The sequence below is a fragment of the Ochotona princeps genome, chromosome Y, assembly GCF_030435755.1.
Source record: "Ochotona princeps isolate mOchPri1 chromosome Y, mOchPri1.hap1, whole genome shotgun sequence".
In the NCBI taxonomy this organism is placed as follows: Eukaryota; Metazoa; Chordata; class Mammalia; order Lagomorpha; family Ochotonidae; genus Ochotona; species Ochotona princeps.
This window is the reverse complement of record NC_080866.1, coordinates 30440025-30460812: the sequence shown is the minus strand read 5'-3', so window position 1 is coordinate 30460812 and position 20788 is coordinate 30440025. Positions and strand designations below refer to the sequence as shown.

Here is a 20788-nt window from a genome sequence, read left to right as displayed (position 1 = left end):
CTACCTTTCAGGGTACACACTTTACCAGGGAGCTGGTTCAGAGGCAGCGTACTTTGGGCTCAAACGAGGCACTCCATTATGACATGCGAGTCTACCAAGCAGACTTCCGTTGTGCCAACCACCTACCCATAAAATTTTGAAATGCGGTACATTTATTTTTAGTTTTCATTTTATTTAAAATCTAGATACACAACACACACACACACACACACACACACACACACACACACACACACATGTTCCACGTGTTTGTTACTTCTCCAGATGTCAGTAACAGCCACAGCTGAGCAAGGCCAGGAGCCTGAAATTAAATCTCTCTTTCATACATTAATGGATTAGAAGTGCCTTGTATTTAAGGTGGAGCCAGAATTTGAAACCAGATGCTAAAACAGAATGCATGTGCTCCCAATCAGGTCTTGGCTGCACCTCATCTCAGCCCCCAGGAACTCACTGGGTTACCTGTGCTTCAGGTCGTGTGAAGCACTGGGCATGTGCATCCCTGAACATTATGGCTGTGTTTGCATCTCTGAAGCATTCTAACCTGGGAAGTAAGAGCTCAAAAGTGTAGTAGGAAATGGTTGTAAGTGAGAACTCTAAACTCTAATATCATGCTACCTTTCCCTTGAATAATGACTTTTCATAGATAAAATGACATAATCCTCTTAATCTCATCAAGCACTGTAAACCAGAACTTCTCCATCAAGGAGCTTCACATGAGCACAGACATGTACAGAGAGTTATAATAAACAGAGAAGGAAACAAAGGCCATGTATCGTTCCTGAATGAATGCAGATCAGATATGGGCTTGTGATTCCAGATGACTGTGCCCTGTCCCGTCCCGGGGGCCATCAACACGCGACAAAGACCCTGCAAGATCAAGGGATGGGGACAAGAGATGCGGAGGAAATGACCACAAGACAGGAGTCTGATCAAGTGGCGGTTTTTATTTTCTCAAGTTGGCTGATATACTCAGTTGGGTGGGATGTTGGGAGAGGGGAGGATAGGGTAGGCAGGCGATTAGGGGTAGCCAAATGTTAGTGCAGTCAGGATTCCAGGCGCCACAGGCGGAGGGTGTTAGACCTGAAAAAGCAGAATGTTGGCAGGGTGAAAAGGTTATAAGACCAAGGGGTGCAGAGTTCCAGGGAGGGTTGCTATGGTAACCAAGTCTCCTGGTCCAGGGATGGGTCTTAACAATTCCCAGGGGCTAGTCTCTAGAGAGTAGCTATGTTCAGGGGGAAAGTCAGTTATATGATTAACTTTAATAAATGTTCCTGGTCATGGGAGCTGCTTAGGTCTTTGTCTGTGGCTTCATTGGCCTCTGTCTGTCTGTATGGCTTCCCACAGTACCTTCACAAAATCTGCAGCACACTGATGGGAAGGCAGAGAGAAAACCAACTTGCATATGCATGGAAGGCCTTCAAAACCTGTCCTATGGAGAAGCTTTCCATTGCTCTTGGAATGTTTTCACAGCAAAGTAAACCTTATTTTTTTTTCTGATTTCTGTGTTTTATTTTTTTTTCTTCATTAATTACATTGTATTATGTGACACAGTTACATAGGTACTTGGGTTCTCCCCACCCCTCCCCAAACCCTCCCACCATGGTGGATTCCTCCACCTTGTTGCATGAACACAGCTCAAGTTCAGTTGAGATTCCCCCATTGCAAGTGTATACCAAACATAAAGTCCAGCATCTTATTGTCCAGTCAAGTTCAACAGCTTCTTAGGTATACCCTCTCTGGTCTGAAGACAGAGCCAGCAGAGTATCATCCCAGTCAATTGAAAGCTTCAATATACCATCAGCAAAAATTTACATCACTATGGAATTAATTGACATAGTAATGAGTAACCAATATGTTAAAAGTAAATGCGAGTTCCCAGCCACCTTCTGTGACCACCTCACCTACATTTCAATTTTAGTTTATACACAACATATAACATTCAAAACATAACATGTTATTGATAACATCATATCATCTTAAATTAAGGCAAACATGTGGTATTTAACCTTTTGGGATTGGCTCATTTCCCTTAGCATTATGGTTTCCAGTTTGGCCCATTTGGCCACAAAGAACTGCATTTTGTTTTTTTTAATAGCTGAGTAGTATTCCATGGAGTAGATGAACCATAGCTTTCTTATCCAATCCTCTGTTGATGGGCATTTTGGTTGCTTCCATGTTTTTGCAATTACTGATTGTGCTGCTATGAGCATAGGAGTGCATGTTGGTTTCTCATAAAACAAGTGTTCTGGATATATTCCTAGGAGTGCTATTGCTGGATCATACGGTATGTTGAATTTGAGTTGTTTGAATATTCTCCATACTGACTTCCATAGAGGCTGTACCAGCCTGCAGCCCCACCAGCAGTGGAGTAGGGTTCCCTTTTCCCCGCAACCCACAACATAATTAAAGCCATATATGAAAAACCCAACGCCAGCATCATACTGAATGGAGAAAAACTGGAACCCTTCCCACTGAGATCTGGAACAAGACAGGGATGTCCACTTTCTCCACTACTATTCAACATAGTTCTAGAGGTACTTGCTGAGGCCATAAGACAAGAAAAAGAAATCAGAGGAATCCAAATTGGAAACGAAGAAGTCAAACTCTCACTATACGCAGATGATATGATTCCTTATGTAGAAGAGCCAAGAGACTCAATACAGAGACTGCTAGAACTTGTACGAGAGTTTGGTAGAGTGGCAGGGTATAAAATTAATGAACAAAAATCAACAGCCATAGTGTATGCGAACAGCCCCAAGATGGAAAAAGACTTAACCAGCAAGATACCAGTCAAAATAACAGAGAAAAGTATGAAATATCTGGGAATAAATCTAACCAAAAATGTAGGAGACTTATTTGAAGAAAACTACAAACTACTTTAAAAAAAAATTGAACAAGACCTCAAAAGATGGAGTAACATCCCATGCTCCTGGATAGGTAAAATCAATATCATTAAAATGTCTATACTGCCAAAAGCAATATATACATTCAACACAATCCCAATCAAATTGCCCAAAACATTCTTCATGGAACTGGAAACAAGTAAACCTTATTTTTAAATCTGCATTCTCCATGAACTTTTGGACTTCATGAATTCATTTCATCTGTCTCCACCAAGATATAGGATTCCAGATTCAGTGAGCTTGTAGCAGGCTAGTGTGAAGTTGGCAGCACTTTGAGATTGGTCTGCATCAGAATTCACTGCTTTGTAATACACTCTCATTCAAAGATATTTTCGTAAAATCTTCCCAGTGGAACTTGTCTTCCGGTGTCCTGTCTCTGTAAATGCTTGGCTTGATTTGGTAAAATCCCACTAAATGCAATGTCATTTGCATATGTATCAGATGTAAAAGAAGAATAAAGTGGGAGTCACAGAGTTCACTTACACTTCTTTCTTCTCTGTTGTTTTAAGACCTATCCGTGTTTTTCACCTGTTATCATATGCAGGAATGTAAAAAAAAAAATTGTACCAACAGTTGTTCTTAGGAGTTGTCCTTGTTAGCTGGGGAGAGCAATCTTTGTCATTCATTTCAAGTAATAAAATTTTGGAAATGCTATGGAAAAGTCACAGGAAGTATTGAAAGACTCTGTAAATCGGAGCTGATGGTACAAAAATGTTTGTGGTTTGTGGTTGCCACTCAAAGGCCAAGATCTCCAGTGAAAGTAGGCAGACTGCCTAAATAATTCTCATTTTTCTACTATAATAGAGAATGACATAACCCACGTTTACTGTGAGCAATCACAGTCCAAGTGGGACTAATTGCCTACTGGAGCCTCAGTTTGCCAGCCTGGGGGAGAGCCAGCTCCTACTCTGGAGCCTACCCCTGAGCCATTCCCAGCTCTCTGGAGAATTAGAGCTTGGGATGCTTTACTAATTTAAGCATTTTTCTAGCTGGTTTATTGGCAACTACTTATATCTATCACATATTCCAGGATATGCCTGCCAAAACCTGTCTTCCTAAAAAACAAAACAAAACAAAACAAAACAAAAACAAGCTCATACAGCCAGTTTAGCAATTACAGGCCCAGTCTGTGGGCTGCCTGCACTGGCGTCTCCGAACCTCTAGGACAAAGTGCAGTGTGTGTGGCATATATCTTGAACTGAGAGAAGCTGTTGGCAACGTCCGCGTCGCCACGTACCCCGAGCTGAGCCGGGCAGAGGGACTAGGGTTACAACAAAGACAACGCACAGGGCAACACAAGACAACACGCAGTACACCAAATGCCAATCGATGACAGATTGATCTTTATTGCAACTCCAGGCTTTCTTTTATACTCTCCCTAGCTCCTCCCAGTGTTTATCCAATCCTCTAGTGGCCACCCTAAATCCCTTGAGTTCCTCCCTTGTTTATCCAATCCCTTGGCAGATAACTTGACAAATAGGAAGCAGGAACTTGCGGTTAAGCCAGTGGCTAGATGTATCAGGCCAAAATTGCTCATCCTGTTTCCCTCTGAGAAACAAGCTAAGCTGTGGAGTTAATCCTTGGGAGACCGGGGCCTGCATGTCCCCCTTTTTTTGTTTTTTTAATGGACACCTGTCTTAGGTTGTCCAGCAGTCAGTTGACGCCTTACCCATCATGGGGAGCCCCACATGGGGAATCCCTGTCTTAGGTTGGTCATCAGTGTTGCCAGATCTTACCCGTCTCTGGCTGCCCATCACACCATGTTCAACCAAACTTGAGCGCTAGGGTTTTCCACAGCTAAAACCATCATGGTTTGTCAAATAATGACCTGCTCCCAGGCTTGTTGCCTGCATAGGCAGCAAAGAAGAGTGAACAATACTGCAATCATGGCTATGACCATCAGCCTCATGGCCAAGATTCCGCTTTGTTCCTAAAGCATCCATGCTGCCAGTTAAATGCCATTTCACAGGGGTAACACATATATGATGGTAAATCGGGAAGCAGCTGGAGATCTGCGTTTCCCATGGGCAGGATACCAGGAAGTTGCACCACTGTTGTCAAGGTCTCCTATCCTGCAAGAACATCATTAGGAGTGGGATCATGGTGAGTTGGAGCCAAGAAGATTTGTCGTGTAAGTCTCTCAGGAACCCATCTAGGTGTTTCTTCATCCTGGGGGAAAACACAAACGGAGCCTCGCCCCCACGTTAGTACTGGATCTGGTCCTCGCCATTTATTTGTGGCCAGATCTTTCCATTTTACTTGGCCTTTATTCTCATTAGCAGGGCGAAGCCAATGGCCCTCTGCAGAAGCTACATCATTAGTGACAGTTAAAAAATTTAACACATAGATGGCAGATGCCAATAAGGAATGGGGTGAGCTGCAATGCTCAGCCACATCCCCCTTCTTTATTTTCTCTAGATAAACTTTAAGGGTGCGGTTAGCACGTCCAACAATGGCTTGACCCTGAGGATTATAAGGGATGCCTGTTTTGTGAGTTATATTGAAATCTTGGCAGAACTTCTCAAAACCCTGGCTAACATAGGCCGGTCCATTATCAGTCTTGATTTGTTTGGGGACCCCCATATAGGCAAAGGCCTGTAAACAATGGGAGCACAAAAAACAAACCAATCATCAATATTATTCTGCAGCCATACCACCTGTTGGGAATCATAGGGGATGGATCCAATTAATACCTTAACTTTGGAGCAAACTAGAAAATTTTTGTCTCTTTTTGATAGTAGCACTGGTCTGACTTCTATAGGGCTAGTAACACAGCTCTTATGGTTCCAGAATTCCTCTACATGTCCAGCTTTACCTATCCATTACCTTTGTAAGTATTTCAACCATTGCGTTGCTGAGCCTTTTAAAAAGTAACTAGCTCATCACCTACATCATGAGCCACATCCTTATGTGGCTACATCAGTTGCTCGTGATCCCAGTGAAGTATAAAAGAGGATGTAAGCCGCAGAAGATTTCACAGAAGAAACAGAGATGTCAGAAACTTCATGATCATCAAACTTGAACCACTGCTGTTTTGCTGCATTTTTACAGTAGGCAGTGTTGTGGCCTCCATCCAGTCCGCCGTAGTGATTTGAAACAGAAAACAAGTTATACTTCTTCAAGTTGTTCTTTGGGCCAATGACATACTGTGACAAGTCAAGATTTTCTAATGGGAAGTCCACAGATGTCTGTAATTTTTGCCTCCGCCTGCCATCATAGGAAAAACGTTTCAGATGCACCAACAGCACAGGTGGCAGTTTCCAGATTTCTATCTTTTTTGAGGAGTCACGGCAAGCTCTGCAATGACTGCAATAGAATCTGTTGTTATCTGTAAGTTTCTCTTCTTTGGAAAATAATCTAAGGCAATCCTGAAGTGTACATTTACTTGTGGATGCTAGTGGTAGAGACAAATACATGAAGGCCTCAAAAGTCCTGGACTTTTTGTGACAGGTGAGGCAATGTACTGTGGATTTGAACTGACCCTGAAAAAGTGCGACAATAATAGATTCATTGAGCTGCTTGTGCTTCTGCCAAGCATATTCTGCAGCCTTAAAGTCATCAAGATGATCATTATTTTCTTCTTTATGTCTCTTCCGATTATCAGCTTTGTTTAGATCTTCATGGAGACCATCCAAGAGGAACAAGAGCAGTTCCTGGGAATCTTGCTGGTTGTACCCTGCGAACTGATCGTTGATTTTCCCAATGGTGATTTTAAAGTCTTTTGGACTGATATATCTATACTGCCCCATCCACAGAGCTTTCATGATTATTCCAAATTCTTCAGCCACTTCACCTTTATGTCCCAATAAATTTGACTGGTTAATATCATCCTGGTAACAGTTCGGGTTGAAGTAGTCCACCAAATGCGGAGCATTACACAGGCACTGCAGTATTGAGTTCATGTAACAAGTGTTTCCTAGATTACAGAGTCCTGTGAGAGCTGGTCCAGAGCCTCCAAACACAGGATTGAGGTTCCGAATCTGAGAAGCAGAAAGTCTCGAGATCTCAGCTTTAGGATAGGATGTCGGCTTATTTTCCCAATTAACTGTTGGAGTCATTGTTGGCTTCCTCTTCTTTTCTTCCTGGATGACCTGGGATATATCTGGGGAGGAGTAGGAGCGCTACAGTTTGGACAGTTCCCTATCCCGTTTAGCAGGAATCTGTGGCTTGGCTTTATGAGTTGCAGGGGTGTAAGGAGGTGCAGATGAAGGAGCCATTTCCGGTGGGTACATATGAACAGTGTTGGTGGGTGAATGATAATAACGAAAGGTTCCAGTGATTGGGTCAAGAAACTTGGCCCAGCCGGAAGGCAGTCCTGGCACAATCCTCCCCATTTCTTCACTTCTTGCTCTTGTCAAAGGTTCTCATTGAGCCTTGCCTGAACTTGAATCTCCGGTCACTGATGCAGGGGGCAAGTCTCCCGTGGACTTTTTCTGCACTTCAGGCATTGTGCATCTTTTCCCCCTGTCACAGACTGGTTGAGAGTCACCTTGAAGATGTCTGCCCAAACCTTTTCCAGTAAAGTATCCCTGTCTATTAGGCATATTTGGCACAGGCTGAGAAGTCAATACAACATTCATGGCACTCAACAAATCTCGTCCCCACAGATTGATAGGAATATGTGGTAAGACATACGGCTGGAAAACTCCTGAATGCCCCTCTTGATCCTTCCACCTTAACAACCTGGCGCTTTTCTGTGGCTGAGAAGTTCCTATCCCTTGGAGAACGGTTGGGGTGGCCTCTAATGGCCAGGAACTTGGCCACTGTGCCTGGGACATAACTGTACTATCAGCCCTGGTATCAAGTAAACCTGTGATTTTTCTCCCTTCTATCTCTAACTGTAAGGTGGGTCGGGTTTGCATGTAGGAGACCCAACATGCCAAGGGGCCAGAATCTCCAAATCCTCCTTGTCTATCTCTCTCAAGAATGGGGTTGTCAGTTGGAACCTTGGGGATCAAGATCAGCTGGGCAAATCTAGCTCCTGGTGGAATGATTATAGTGCCTTTGGCTGATTCTGCCATGACTTCTATCTCTGCAGGGGTATCCTCATCTATCACTCCTGGGAGTACTCTGATTCCATGCATAGTAGCACTACTTCTTCCTAGGATCAGGCCCAAGGTATTCTTAGGCAAGGGGCCCCTGACTCCTGTTTTTATCCGTTGGGGCCCCAGGAACGGGGTCAATACCTCTCCAGAGGTGGCACAGAGGTCCAGTCCTGCGCTACCTGGTGTTGCTCTGAGGAGGGTTGAAATGTCGGTGTTCCTCGCCATGGGAGAGGGACTCTGGAAGGAGTCTGCGCTGTTCCAGAGGTTACAGGTGTCTGCTGGGCTCTGTACACCTGAGGTTGGGGGGCCCAGAGCGGGCCCCTCACCCAATTTCCCGATAGGGGATTGCCTTGGGCATCATATCTGGACCTACAATCACTGCTCCAATGATAGCCTTTATGGCATCTTGGACAAAGATTTGGGGCCTGCAAGGATTGTGGGGGTGATCTTCCTTGTCGCGGAATTTTGGGGCACTGTTTTTTAAAATGTCCAAGCTGTCCACATCTGAAACAGGTTTTGGGAGGCGCCCTAGGGTGGGGCTGAGGGTGTTGAGCAGAGGCTGCTATCACTTGCCCAAGGGCATGGGTGGAGTCAATATGTCTGCAAATTTTGAGATAATCCTGCAGGGACTTATCTCTGTGGGACCTGAGAGCATCCTGGCAATATTTATTAGCATTCTCAAAGGCTATATGCTTAATTACTGGCATTGCTGGTTCCACGTTACCAAAGATCTTAGTAGCAACTTGCATAATACGGTCCACAAATTCTTGAAAAGGTTCTGTAGGGCCTTGCAAGACCTTGGAAAGCTGGTCTCCTGTATTAGCGTTAGGCAAGGCCTTCCAGGCTCCAAGGGCTGCATTTGCTATCTGACCATAAACTCCTAGGTCATAATTAACTTGTTGTTGGATGCCCTCAAAAGGTCCAGTGCCAGTAAGCATTTCAAGGCTTCGATCTGCATGTCCCCCAGCCACGTTCTGCTCAGCAAAAAATCTGCACCTATCTTGAAAGTCCCCACTCCATAGGAGAAAGTCGCCACCATCGAGAGCAGAGCAGCACAATTGCATCCAATCACTAGGAGTAAGATCCAAACTCGAAAAGGATTCTATGAGTGCAAGAGTAAAGGGTGCCTGGGCACCATAATCTTTAACAGCCTGCTTTACATTTTTGAGGTCTTTAAATTGAAGGGGCTGATGCTCCCGGCGAGGGGGACCTCCTCGAACTGGGACCTCTATTACAGGGAAGCATCGAACCCCACCCACCGGCTGATCAGTGAGGCCATCACTCCATGGCCGCGTGGAGTAATTATTGGGTGAATGGCCATGGCTTCCTCCTCAGGAGGAGCGGTAGGGGTCACAAAATTAGGGACATATGGTGGTGGTCTTGAACTGGACAATTTGCCAGAGGATCGTGCACCTATTCCTGCTTTCTTTAACTTTCTTTTAATGGCCCTAATTTCCCGCTTTAAGAAAACCTTCTCTTTATCCTTAATTTTCCGCTTTAAGAAAACCTCCTCATCTCGTTTGTCCTCACTCTCTTCCGAGGAAGAGGCCTCGTTCTCATCTAAAGAAGAGGCTTCAGTCTCCTCTAAAGAAGAGACCTCACTCTCCTCTAAAGAAGAGGTCTCACTCGGGGTGGCCTCACTCGAGGCCACCTCATTCCAGGCTTCCAAGGACCGTAGAACTTCCCACCCCTGGATTGCTTCAAAAGTAGTCTGTACTTCTCTTAACTGTTTCTCAACTTTCACTTTATCAGTAAATAATGAATCACGGACTAAGTGCCACAAAGAAAAGTTAACAATGGGGAAATTATCTGGGTCTTTTTGTAAACAGGATTGTAAATTGGCCTTAACCTGTTCCCAATCGGGAATACTCAAGTTGCCTGAAACAATAAACCAAGGACTGCTAGATTGAATGGCTTTAACAAAATTTCTAATCATTTTAATTTTAATTGGCATCCCCAGTTGATGTAGAAGTTCTTCAAGCTCGGTGGCCAATTTATCCCGGGAGAAGGCAGAACCCATTTTATCGTTCTTTTCACCGGATAAATTAAACACCAAGACCTAACTATACTTCAAAATAAATCTAAAACCTGACTATACTTCAAAATAAATCAAAAACTTACAAAATAAATTTAAAACCTAGTTATATTTCAAAATAAGTCTAAAACCTAACTATATTTCAAAATAAAACTAAAACCTGACTCTATTTCAAAATGAAACTCCCTCTCCTACCAGTTTAGGAGAGACTTACAATACGTCCCACTTACCTGAATCAGATGGCCAGACTCCTGGGACGACCCTTCGTCGTATCCTCTCTTTCTCAAACTCGGTGGGACCTCCAGATGTTGGCAACGCCCGCGTCGCCACGTACCCTGAGCTGAGCAGAGCAGAGGGACTAGGGTTACAACAAAGACAACGCACAGGACAACACAAGACAACACGCAGTACACCAAATGCCAATCGATGACAGATTGATCTTTATTGCAACTCCAGGCTTTCTTTTATACTCTCCCTAGCTCCTCCCAGTGTTTATCCAATCCTCTAGTGGCCACCCTAAATCCCTTGAAGAAGCAGCTTACTAGTTATGGGATAATTTGCATTTAGCTTGGGTACCCCTCTATTAGCTTATTTTTCAAATTCTAGGAAATTCTGTCAATGAGTCTGGTCTTAAAACCACAGATTGAATCAACTTGTGTTTGCTGTATTAAGACTCTAAAAATCAGTTTTGAGAAAGTGAGGGGTACTTTCCTCTCCAGCAAGCAAACATCCTACAGCTGTGCTTGGGGTCATTGGCCTTGTGGATGGCAGCTGTTGGGGCATGATTGTTGGATGTGGCAGTTAATATGTCATCGTGGACATCCTGGATGGGTGTGCCTGAATCTGAGTCCTGGCTCTGCTGCTGAACTAGTTTCTCGTTAACACACCTATGGAAGCAGCAGGTGCTGGATGACCCAGTGATGTGGTTGGGCTTTAGGAGGAAAATGGAATCAGGAGCAGAGCTGGGCCTGAACCAGGCCTTCCCATGTGGGATGCACGTGATGCAAGTGGCACTTTAAGCCCTGAGTCAGGCACCCATTACCGGTCACTTCTGATTGAGTGTAATTGTTCTTGTTACAATGTTGGTAAAGCTTCTATGTAATAATTTGATATCTCCCAGGAATGGGTGACTTCTGAAAGAAGGAGTAGCTTCTAACTCCTGCAAGACTAAGTTGCTATGAGCATGAGTTGCTACAACAAAATGAAGAGATCTTTCATTGCAGTTCCCAGTTACACATAGCCTTCTGCCTTCTCCCAGGAGCCCAAACAGCAAGGCAAGTGCATGTTTTGTCTCCAGAATCATGGGCAGGTTGGTCTCTTCCTTTTTCCAACCCACGCCTCAGACATTCTGTGGTAGCAACAGAGAACAGTTAAGACACAGATGACAGATGAATTTCAAAACAAAACAAAAAAAAAACAAAACAAAAAGTCCCTACTATCAGTCCAAATTGGTCATACATTTCCCCATACATTAAATGATTTAGGAATGTGTCTCCCTTAATCTAAAATGGAAGCTCAGGTTTTTTACTTTTTCTTGAATCTCTATCCTCAGACACTTGGCTCTGCTTCCAAGTTGTTTTTTTAACTGCTCAATGCCATCAGCATCCTACATGTTAGACCAGAATTTGTTCAACTTCTGTGCTGTTATCTGTTATGACTGTTCTTCTTTTTGTCCAAATACCATATTAAAATCTGCACAGTCATGATGATGTTGGCAAAAATGCCCATTTCAAAGGCATGAATATGTTTTTTATTTTATTTTATTTTTTATTATTTTATTATTTTATTTTATTTTATGTTATTATTTTATAAACACAATGTGTCATAAAACGAAGCTTCCAATTGCATTTAATCTCTCCCACATGTCCTTCTACCCTGGGTCCTTATGACACTCTGAGAAGATGCCAGCAGCACTGTACTATTGGACAGATTGCGAAACAGTGAATCAAGGCTCATTTTGACTTGTAAAATCACATATTCTCAAAGCATCTGCTATAGCAACAGAACAAGGACTGACGCATCCCGCAGGTGTCACAGTCCTGAAGAAGACACATTAACATGCTTAATTCTTTTTTTTTTATTTCACATATTTTATTATTACACCTCAAATACCAAAAATGATAGAAGCAACATACAAAGTAAAATTATAAAGCCGAGAAGCTATACAAAGTAAAATTATAAAGCAGCTTAACACATAAATAAAGAAACAAAGATTCTTGACAAAATGTTATTAAGTCTTGCCTGGCAAAACTTAAAATGATAATACATCAAGACAATATATTTTATATCCCTTAAATGGAAGGTTAGTTCATCTTCTAATACTTATCTAATCAACAAAAATATTATCATAACAAATTGGCAAATAAAAACCATGACCATCATCATCAAAGAAAGAGCCTTTCGTACAATTTGAACACATCATTTTTAAAAAAGAAAATATTCCTATTAACGGGACATAATATGATTAAACCATCAAAGAAAATTATTTTTTTTTACTTTTTCGGATTGACATCATTTCATAACAGTCACATTGATCACAGCAACAATAACAACAACAACATCAACAATAAATTGTAGCACCCTGATAAAATAATGTGCCACTGAGTAAGCAGCACATGCTTAACTAAAAGGAAACACAGAACTAAACTTTAATTTAGTTACCCATATATTTTTAAAATTTATTTGAAAGTCAGACACACACACAAAGTGTTCTCCCATCCACTGGTTCACTCACCAAATGTCTGTAATAGGTGGAAGTGGGCCAGAACAAAGCTGGGAGTCAGGAACTCAGTCTGAGTCTGCCATATGGTTATAAGGACCAAACTATTTGAGCCATCAGCTGCTACCTCCCAGAGGTGCAGAGGGAGCTGGAATTGGGATAAGGGCCAGGAATTGAACTCAGGCAGTCTAATATGGGATGTGTTTGCTTCAAGTGGTTTCTTAACTGCTGCACCAAATGCTTGCCCCTACTAGCTCCATTTAAAATTTATTATTTCATTTTTATTTGAAAGTCAGAGAGCCGAGAGCAAAGACCTTCCTTCTTGCTAGTCTGTCACCCAAAGGCCTGTAACTGCCAGAGCTGGCAGTTACCTGGCTTCCGTCCTGACTACTTCCGAGTCTAATTTCCTGCTAATGCACACCCTGAGAGGCAGCAATTACAACTCGGGTAGTTGGGTTTCTGCCACCCTGTCAGACACCCACATTCCTACTTCCTTTTTTTAAAGAGATTTATTTTTATTGAAAAATAAGATTTACAGAGGAGATATAGAAATATCTTCCATCCACTGGTTCATAACCCAAGTGGATGCAAGGGCCAGAGCTGAGACAATCTATGGCTAGGAGCTTCTGAGTCTCCCGTGCAGGTGCAGGGTCTCAAAGCTTTAGGCCATCTTCTGCTGCCTTCCCAGGCCATAAGTAGGGAACTGGATGGGAAGTGAAGCAGCTAGGACACGAACTGGCACCCATATAAGATCCTGGCACTTGCACGACAGAGGATTAGCCAGTTGAGCTGTTGTGCTGTCTCCACCTACCCCCAACATTCCCACTTTGAGTGGAGGCTCCTGGCTCTGGTCCAGCCCAACATGCTTATTTCTAGAGGCCATGATGACAGTCTAAATTCTGCAATGCAGTGTATGTCTCTACTTCTAAATCAAAGATGGGCTCCTGATGGGATTGCTGAATGTATCTTGACAACAGGATGCTGGACTCTGCCATCGTTCAAGCCTACAATGTCAAGAAACACTTAAATGACAGAATCATGAATCAATGATTGATTATGAAGAACTGGACTATTGTAATGATGGGGAATGGATTTGGGGAGTTGAGAATGGAAATCTTGGAGCCTGTAGAAATGTATCATGAAATAATAACATAAATAATAAAAAAAGTAAAAGAGTAAAATTAAATACAGAAGCTCTGGAGCAAATAATAACAAAAACAAATGCTATTTGTGTGTATGTATATGATATAGTTTTCAACACGAGCTTTCTTATTGCATCACTTTCATGAGGTGTATCAATGAGTACAACCTCATGCACCATTTTGCAAGAAACATGAAATCCCAATAAACACGGGCCACTTAGATCAGTGGGAGAGATGTTCCAAGCAGGTTGCCTTCTCCCTGTGATTAGTGTTGCCACCAGATTGCAAGAATATATGCTCATCATGTGGTCAGCCATCAGAGAGCCCCACCTGCCCTGTTTCCTGCTACCCTGATGCTCCAGGAAGCGAACAACCATGGCCATGATGTTCTCTCACAGCAAAGAGCCCTAGCTGTCCTTTCACCCCCTCATCCTGAACCTGGTGGCTCTCAAGTAGCTCACTGTGTCAGGGTGGCAAGAGGCAGCAAACTCAGAACGAGCAATGTATGCACAGTGACTCCAACAGAGCACACATTGAGTAGAAATGCAAAGGTGTGCTCTGTGCTGTGGAGTACCAAGTTTAAACACTATCTGCCTACGGAAATGGGGGGAATGCAACAAGGAGTAAGTGTGCTATTTAGATGGCTGTGCAAACGACAATCCTATGTTGTGACAGCCTGAAGGAGATAACCCTAGTGGGAAGCAGACTTCCTGCCCATCCCTTGCTCTACCTTGCAGGCTTCTGTCATCTTGCTTCACCCTACTCCTTCTCACACCCATGAGACTCTTTTCTTCCCCACAGACAATTTAAGACCAGTTAACCCCTCACTTTCTCTGAGCAAGTCTTTGTGAATTCCTTCTCGGTCTTCCCCATGCTGAGCTCCAAGGACAGCGTGACTTTACTACTCATTTCTGGGCATGAAATCTCCCAAGAATAAAGTTACTATCCCAGAGTGGGTCACAGTGGCAAAGTGGCAGCAAAACAAACAAAAAAAAAATGAAGAAAAAAGAGCCTGAAAACATAATGTACTTACCCTGCACACCTGGATGATTTCATCTGGGAAACTGAAGCCAGAATATAGCAGGGCAGGAAATTTGGGCATATCTTGGGATATAGTGGACAGGAAGCTGTTGACTCAAGAACTGAAAGGTGGGGGAAATTCTTTGGGTGGGAGAAAGACTGACAACCACCACATTGGACAAATAGGCAAAAAAAAAATTCTGATTGCTACAATACTTGCAACTTACTGCTGAATTAATTAGCATAATGTGCTAAGCAGAACATCATTTTGTACGGTTTATTTCTTTAGTAATACATTTACTTCTCACAGTAGTCTTCCCTAATGCACGTAATGATCCCATTTGCAGACAAGGAAAGCAGCCTTAATTTGGTGAAGTTGCCCGGGGTGATCAAGGTACGCTAGTTGAACATCCATGGTCTTATCCACACAATGGCCCTCATTACTGCATGACTAATGGTTGCTGGCTGGATGTAGCAGCCTTGTGTCTGGGGAAAATGTCTGTCATAAAAAATTTAGTGTATATGACCCTGGGAGGTTCTAAGAGTGAAAATCTTGCTTGGTGAAAAACTTTGTATCTTTAATTTCTTCTTACAGCCTAAGAAGCCTGCAGTCCCTTTTATTGTTTGGAGGTTTTTTGTTTTGTTTTCTTTTTTTTTCTTAATTTGCAGGAAAGTGTGGTTTCGTTAATCATTTTGCTTTCAGAAACTGAAATTTAGAAAGGAGGTTTTTAGGTCTTTGGCTTAAAAAACAATTATTTGCATGCTCAAGCTGAAAGGGTTTTTTTGTTGTTTTTGTTTTGTTTTTTTAATAATCTTACTTAGTTGATGAGAGTACAAAGGGTCAAGGGCTACAGAAAAGTGGGTAATACCATTGTTTCCACACTAACATCATCATTTTATCCCTGTATCTGGGGTCAGGGGAGAAACGAAGGGAAAAGCCCCACCCAACCTCCCACCCATCCCTGGTCCCCCATGTGAGGCACGCTCCGAGGGTGCTGCTCAAGCAGTTTTAATAGTTCAACAGGTCTGAATTGCCGCCAATCGCACCATTCCAATCGCTATGAAAGCTATTCAGAATCCACTGGCTGACACAGTCTCTTCATGACTGGGATTCTGAGATCAGCAGTTCAGTTGGAGGGATCTCCAAAGAAACTTCATCTGAGATGATCCCAGAACTGAAAGCTGAATGTCTTAATTGCTTTATAAATAATGAAGATTACTTTTTTCCTGAGTGCTAGATTTCAAATAAGAGTAATCCCAACCACATTACATTTGCATTTTCTACCATTGCACCCCTGTTAAGCAGGAAATATCAATTATGTTTTAAATTACAGTTAAATAAGCTTATGCTTTTTTTAAAAAATAATAAGATCTTTCAGTATATCATTAAAATTTAAAAAGTAGGAAAATATCATGGAAATAATATGTAATAACAATCTCACCTAAAGACCCATTTGCCTTTTTAGTACATACTTTCCAGATATTTTTCTATTATTATTATTATTATTATTATTATTATTATTATCATTATTTATGATATAGTTCTATAGATTGTCAGATTTGTTTAGGTCTTTACACATTCAAACCATGACTATCATTCCTTCTCTTTTCTGGTTTAACAACAACTGATGGACATTGTTGTCCATAAACACTAAACTATATATATTTCACCAACACAGGGAAATGTAAAAATCAAAAGGGCATGAATGCATATTGAAGGATCCATGGGAAAATGGAATTTAAAATTAAGTTGATTTAGGTGTGAGGAATTTGAAAACTGTATTGTTTATTCACAGTACAAATGCTTAATAAAGATGATGAAGTTTCTTTGTATTTTTCCTGTATGTTCAAACACCACCAAGCCTTTCTTCCCTGATTAAAGGACTTCTGCTGGTCCTAGAGTACAGAGAAGATGGTGCTATTCAACCAGACTCAGCAAAAAAGCACATTTATATTTTTCAGCAGTGAACATGAGATAATAAATTGAGCAGGCCCAACTCTTAGACACAGATGGGCAGGGAAGCTAAGTGGTGAGTGGCCACTACACAGTGGCCTTTGCCCTGAAGTCAAAGCTGGCAAGGCACTAACCAGAGCTGTTACCCCTAGGCTGTGATCAGCTGGCATCGACCCAGGCAGTGTGGAGTCTGATTGTAGTAAGTAATTTGCCTAAGCTTGAATAGGGTTGACCTAGTCTATAGACGTGCTCTGAGAGAGGACGTTCAAGGCCTCGAGAACAATCCTGTGACTTGGAGAGCAGCTGGGATGGGAAACGAGCAGTTACTTTGCAGACACACGCTGACATTTTTTCTCCCCAGACTTTTTCCATGTGCAGAATCTGATAATGCCGACATTGTCGGTCGGAGCTCGCTGCTGTACAGGTTCAGTCAGAAGCTCATGAGCACTCTCAAAGACGTCATCTCCCTCAAGTTGAAGAGCCTGCAAGGAGATGGGGTCCTGTTCCATGGAGAGGGTCAGCGAGGAGACCACATCACCCTGGAGCTCCAGAAAGGAAGGCTCGCCCTGCATCTCAACTTGGGTAGGACAGGCATGGCTTCTTTCCTTCTTTGTGCCAGGCCAAGAGGGACTCCTTTACTGGGCACAATACCCTTATTCATACAGGGGTAGAGAAGCGATTCGGTATTGACATGTTTATACCACAGATATTCTTTGACACAAGATAGTATAACTACTTAGGAAATATTTTAAGATGTTAAGTGATTCATTTTCCATCCTGTTTATCCATTCCTTCTAATAATACAAGATCTAATGTACATTTAGAAATGTGTCTAATTATTTTAAAGGTCTATTTATTTTTGATGCGGATAGCCTAAATACAAGGATGGAGAGGTGGAGGAAGAAAGTGAGAATGAGAGAGTGGAAGAGTGCTCCCATACGCTGGTTCTCTCCGCAGATGCTTGCAGTGAGCAAGTGTGCTGAAGTCAAGACTGGGGGGACAATCCATAGACACATAGACACAGGGGAAGCGGCAGTCCAGCCACTAAAGCCCTCACCTGCTTCCTCCCAAGGCCTGTGTTAGCAGGAAGATGGAGTCAGGAGTCACGTGCTGAGACCAGCCCTTCCAAAGCTGAATACATGTGCATTAACTGTCATCTCAATTGCTAGACCAAAAGCCAACCCAACTTTAGAAAATTAAATATGCACATATTATAATGGGGCTTTTAAAAGTTCTTCCAGGTGCACTTCTGAAAGGTAGCTGTCAAGGAAAATGAAATGAAGGAGAAAAAGAAAAAAACTGTTTTGGCTTGTTTCTTGGTTTTGGTAAAGAAAGAGAGGCATATTGTGAAGGGTGGGAAGAGTAAGTCTCTGGAAATGTCTGCAATTGTTAAAGGGGGAGGTGATGTTCTTTAAGTCCCCTGATTGTGCCTGAATACTCAGATACACCAAATTCCAGCAAGGTCAGTGTGGAATGCCTGTTTGCTTCTTGCCCAGGTAGGAGGCTTCTATCACCATAGGGAGAGCAGATTTCACTGTAACCAGCTTCTTATCATAGGTAAATAGACAAAGGGATTTATCCTACTTTATGTGTCAAACGTATATGTCAATTAAGTGAAGACAGCAGGGAGTGGATTCCCAGGAGTGCAAAAGCAGACTCAAGAGAAAAACAAACAAGCAAAACTCAGTACAGGAGCCAAGTCGAAACAAAATGAAAGGTGCATTTGCTCTGTGTGAGAATCAGTCTGTATTGATTGATGTGGATTAACGTTAAGGATAAGGGACGATAATTTCCTTCTAGTTCCAGGGGATACCCAAAAGAATTCATGAAAATGTGTGTTACAAAAAATGAATTATTATTTCAAATCATAGTGGACAACAAAAGCACCCTGGCTCAGTGGCTAAATCTTCAACTACATTTGCCACAATCCCATATGGGTGCCAGTTCATATCCCGGCCGCCCCACTTCCCATGCAGATCCCTGCTTGTGACCTGGGAGAGCAGTAGAGGACAGCCCAAAGCCTTGGGTTCCTACACCCGCTTGGGAGACCTGAAAGCTGCTCCCGGCTCTTGGCTTTGAGTCAATTCAGCTCCAGCAGGTGCAATCACTTGGAAAGTGAACCAGCAGATGTAGGATTTTTCTCTGTCTCTCTATCTCTAAAACTGCCTTTCCAATAAGTATAAATGGATATTTAAAATTATCAATAGCCCCCGAGAATGAATATGAATGCATATTCACACCTGAAATCAGACAACACTGTTCTTTATTTCAAGCATTCTCAAGGACTTCCCTGGTATCCATGTTGAATATGTGCAGGATAAACATGAAAATCATCAGATTTCAAAGTTTAATAACCAACGCATTAGGTTTAATTACTCCTGGGCCCCCCCTTCAGGAACAAATTCTCACCTGGAAGAGGTGGGCAAGACAAATTGCTAACAGGCTAACTAATACCTGTCTATGTTTCCAATAAATAAGTGGACAAAGCAAAAGTTTAAAAATTGTCAATTTTAGAAAGCTTGGAAGCAGGAAAGCAATTTCTGCATTCAATTCATAAGAAGTTTAGAGAGTTTCTCTTCTGTTTTCCACGTGTCATTCAGCTTGCCTGTATCTGTCTGCCCACTGTAGAATTCCAATAGCCTCAGCCTACAAATAAGGGTAAGAATCCAAAGGCACAGCTGTCATCTACTGGGATAAAAGCTATAACAACTGAAGTGGTACGTGTGGGTCACTCATTCTCACAAGAATTCAGTGCCACTGAACAAAAACTGTACATGTGTGTACAGTAGCAGTATGTGCAATAACAGAGAAGGGAGACCTCTGGAATGCATGGACTGTGCAAGAGTGAATGTCCCTCAGGGCACAAGTACAAAGAGCAGTGACCAAAGTGGAATGTTTGTCATTTCTGGAATTGTGCTAAACACAAGTGTTTGTGTGTGTGTGTGGGGGGGGGTATTTCCAAATTGCTGCTTTTCTTTTTCAGTTTTTACTTCTGCATTTGAGATGCAAAGGGATGCAGACATCTGTGTGCTGGTTCACCTGTCAAACAACTGCAAACACTAAGACTGGACTGCGTTTGAAGCTACTTATGAGGAACTCAATCCAGATTTCTCCCATGAGTGGTGGGAACCCAGTGGCTTGAGCCACTGTGGCTGCCAACCAGGGCATGCATCAACAGGAAGCTGGTGTCCAGGGCTGTGTGCAGGTCTTAAGCTCTTGCCCTCGGGTTTGGAGTCTGGTTATACCAAGAGGTGTCTGAGCTGCTAGACCATATGTCCACCTTAAGATATTATAAAATCAATCCAAATTAGGCATCAGAGTTCAGAAACAGCTCCCAAAGATGTAAGGTTTTTTTTTCAATGCTGAGGGCTTGTATTTCAATGCTTTAGTAACACTGGAGATTTAGCCTCGTGTGAGGATCCGATCCAGTGGAATCATAATATGTCCTGTTTCTTGTTTGATTCCTGAGTCTCATACACTACCCTAATAGACCATTAACTTGCTCTGCAAATTGCCAAACTAGGTTGGAAGGCAGTTCCTTTATAATACTAACTCATCTACAGGGGTGAAATGTACCCCTCACAGCATATCACGTTCTACTTCATTGCATGGTGTTTCCCTTTTCCTTAGTTTTTCGCTTTCCAAGCCATCAATTTCTTTTCTTCTTACAGTAGGAGTGATGAGGTGAATGTTTGCTTTGGTGACTGAATAAGAACACACCATATCCTTGGATAACTGCTTGGGTGCCTGAAGAATGACCTTATAATCATAAATTCAAAAGCCTTGGAAACAGCACAGGTAATGCATTATTGTTGTATGAGAAACTTAATAAGTAAAGTGAATACCCTCCTTGATAATCTGACAGATTGTAGATGGAAACTTCAGAAAACCAGATGGAGGCAGGGATCAGAACCTTAAGTCAAGTGGCTGTTGGAAATCAGCAGTAAACCAAGATCTTCCTAAGAATGCC

The 20788-nt window shown here is 42.4% G+C and overlaps 2 pseudogenes; both read right to left on the bottom strand.

The window, feature by feature from the left end:
- The window catches only part of LOC118757857 (protein phosphatase inhibitor 2-like), an 87135-nt pseudogene extending 81385 nt beyond the window's left edge, over positions 1–5750 (bottom strand).
- Positions 5751–5809: 59 nt separating this feature from the next.
- On the bottom strand, positions 5810–17390 carry LOC101526330 (ubiquitin carboxyl-terminal hydrolase 8-like; annotated as a pseudogene).
- Positions 17391–20788: the final 3398 nt, after the last annotated feature.